Genomic DNA, 3,709 nt, shown 5'->3' on the forward strand with positions numbered 1-3,709 from the left:
CAGCAGGAAAGAAGGAAATGGATGTAAAACAAGTGGCCCACCTAATAATAATGGAGACTTAAATAATATTATTACAGGATGGAATTCATCCCAGTGTCAAAGATGAATACAGTGTCTTCAGCTCCAAATAAAGCTATTGCAAATCTCTGGAAACTGGAAAGCAGACACCCCTGAAATCATGTCACACTGTTTATAGGGACTCCACACCAGTTGCAAAAGGGCTAATGCGGGATTTAGGATGTAGGTGAAGGTAGCAGGACATAAAACAGGTCAATAGCTATGCAGTCTGCCCATGGGCTGGGGAAGCAGATTCCCTCCTCTGTCCTCATTTACCTTCTAGGCCTGAAATCCACTTGCTTTGGTTTTATGCAGTATCCATTAATTTCATCCCTAAGGATTTATTATAATAAAGTGCTGCCTATAGGAAGGGAAACTTAACAGGAACATACCTGTCTCATTTTATTATACAGTCTCAGAAGGTATACGTGTTGCTGAAGAAGAAGTGGATTAGGAAGGCAAAAGTTGTAAGCCAACGTGACTAAATGGTCATAAGATACTATTTAGGCCAAAAAGAGACACTTCAATAAAGGACTGAAAAGAGAACTTCAGAGAGACCAAAACAAAGTAGATGAATGGGCAACATGACAATAAATGATGCTCGGTTTTCATAAAGGCAAAGCAATGTACATAGAAGAGAAAACATTAAACTACTCATACCACCATATAAGGTTATAAGTTAACTGTCAGCTCAGGAACACAATGTGGGTGCCTCTGTGAAGGCCTCTGCTCCATGATTTTAACAACAGATGTTAGACCGCGTAAGAAATGGGATAAAGAAATGCCATGCTGCTTTTTGCAAGGTGATGGTGCAGCATCGGTAGAATATACCATGCAGCTAGTGATCACCCTATCATGAAAAGATGTTAGAAAATTAGGGGCTGGTTCAGAGAAAGAAGACAAGAATGATCAAGGGCATGAGAAATGCCTGTCCTGGAAAGAGATTGCAGAAGAGACCTTAGAATGGAGTTGAATAAGAGGGAACAGGATAAAAGTATAAAAAATAATGAATGGTATAGAAAAGATGTACCAGGGACTTCTGCCATCTTTGTTTTAAAAGACAAGAACAGGGGAACAACGAAACAAAAGGTGGAAAAAGTTCAGAGCTGGTGAGGGAAAATACTTTTTTCACAGAATTCATAATTAGACCCTGAAATGTACTGCTACGTAAGACCGCTGAAGCCAGTAATTCTTTTAGAGTGCAAACATATAAGAAGAATTCTTGCACTTTCCTCCAAACATCTAAGTACACAGGCCATTGTCAGAGACAGGATACTAGACTTAGTGGACAGCAAACTTAGTCCATTAGGGGAGTTCCTGTGCTCCTATGTTGTCACAAGTTTTCCCTTCCAGTCACCTGACAATAAATATCCATGCTAATTTATATTTTACTAGCTTTGCTTTGGATATTTTTCATTAAAATAATGAAAAAAATGCATTACCTTTTCTACATTTCCCCCCCTAAATTTCCTTATGATTTTTAAAATCTTGCTTCATAAATGTTCTCAGTTTTAAAATCATTCTACCCTGAAGTTGCTAAAGACTTAAGTCTTCACAGTGACTGTATCTTTTTTCTGGCTAATGCAAACTAGGGTTATATTTCCAAATCCATTTGCGAACATGGTTGTGATGTATTTGTACTAGCTGGTTTGCTTTATTTGTGCAGATTATTTAGTTAGTACTTACAAAAATATATATAATACTTATATAAATAATCATAGACAACACAGGCTTAGAGGGACAATCTCATAGATGTCTTCCACTCTGAAATGAACAGTTTCTTACAATCTTGTTCAAAACAGAAGATGATTCAGTGTGTATGTCAGCTGCAACATACGCTATCCCGTGTGTCATATTATTGTCATTAGTATTGCTGGTAATAATAAATGTTTATAGCATAAGTTCCAGTTGAAAATGAGTGTCCATTGCACTGCACATTGTACAAATTTTAGAGTAAAATCCTGACCACATTTGCATAGACACATGGAAGTAACAAGGTATTACGCATCTACATACTTACTGCTGCAAGCCTCCCTAGTACAGTAAGTAGTACCTTTAATACTACTTTTAACAATCAGCCTGGGGGAGCATACTCTGCATCAGGTATACACCTTAGACAGTGAACTTTCCCCAGCACAAGGCAAAGGGAAATCCTGTTGCATTGCTGTATTTGTGCAACACTGTTATGCCCTTCGCTCAGAGCTTGTAGCAAAGCCCTGATATAGTCCATAGATAAGAGAATATAGTCCATACAAAAGATTGTCTTCCTACAATTACATGACAGAGGCTCAGAAGACTGCTACAGAGCAGAGATCAGAATACCTTTTTCTCTCGACTGCACAGACAGTTGAAAATAAACCAGACTTTTCTCACTGTATCCCATAAATTTCCATGAGTAATATTAAACATTCTGTTTTCCTTCTGAAGGTGAGGAGTGTATACAAAAGCCAAAAGCAAGATGTGAACGCTCAAAGTGGGAAAAGCCTTCCATAATTCTGGCATGCAAAGCATACAGGAAATAACTCAGTGCATCTCAGCTCTCACTCAAGTTTTCCAGTTTGTTCCCAGAACTCAGTTGACAGCACTGATGTGTAATAGCGATGGCTTGAAAAGGATTCTGGGTAATATACATGTAAGTAAACTCTATTAAAATCCAAGAGCTACTTGCAGCAAAACAGGATGTTTGTGTGCTCAGTAAAATAGCCAGAATGGTTTTTCAACACAAAACTATTTTATAGCAGCATTCATGCTTTACTTCTGGAGAGAGGATAGATCTGGTAGTGTTCTGAGATGTGATAAATTCTTGTTTTGTATGCTTCACAGTGAATGCAAACCAAAGATACAATTAAAGATAAATACTTGTTCTACACGTCTGAAATATATAAATTAGAGTCTGTGTTAACTCGTCATTGTCAAAAACAACAAATATGCAAGGATACAGTCCATAGACAATGATTTATTCATGTGATATTTTATGCTTAAAAAGAGGCAATGTTTATTCATACTCACATGAAATAATAAGTCATTTCTACATGGTTTCCCTTTAAAGGAGAATAAATAAGTTTTTCTTCTTAGTATTTAAGTGATTTGCTTTAGCTCCAGAATTTACAAGTCATCTAGTGACCTCACCCTCTGCACAGTTCACTTCCTCAAAGGTTGTGATTGCTTGATCAATTATAGCACAGCCAGACTGTAAGCCTTTAAAGCTACACTATCAACACTGTAAAAATGCAAAAAACAGAGGGGCACATTAAATGGAAACCCTTTTGCCTACAGGATCAGACCCTTTTCTATTCGTCAGAAAAGTGCAGAAAATTGTCCCTGAAACCCCATTTTTTTAGGTCAGCTGTAGTTTGGCTTCCATGTTTTGCTACACCATTTTTTGCTACACCTGAACCTGCAAGATATTTAGTCAAGGATCAACATTTAAAAGGTGCTATTTTCTGAGACAGTAGTATGCTGCTCTTGATTTTCTGCTGGATACAGTCTGTCTCCTCTGCACCATTCCCCATTACTGACATTATTCTTCATAAAAGGCCAGCCCCTCAGTCCTATAGAAACCTATTTGGCATTGGTCCAGTCATGCACAAGAGACTTACAGCTGCCTCAAACAGGCAGATGAGGATTCACCCAGTGTGGAGAATGTTCAGCA

At 37.9% G+C, this 3,709-nt stretch overlaps 1 protein-coding gene across 1 annotated transcript in view; it reads right to left on the reverse strand.

The window, feature by feature from the left end:
* Positions 1 to 3,709, reverse strand: part of PDE5A (phosphodiesterase 5A) — a 103,503-nt gene that overhangs the window by 99,368 nt on the left and 426 nt on the right. The window lies entirely within an intron of this gene.

Source organism: Alligator sinensis, unplaced genomic scaffold (genome assembly GCF_000455745.1).
Source record: "Alligator sinensis unplaced genomic scaffold, ASM45574v1 scaffold544_1, whole genome shotgun sequence".
NCBI lineage: Eukaryota > Metazoa > Chordata > Crocodylia > Alligatoridae > Alligator > Alligator sinensis.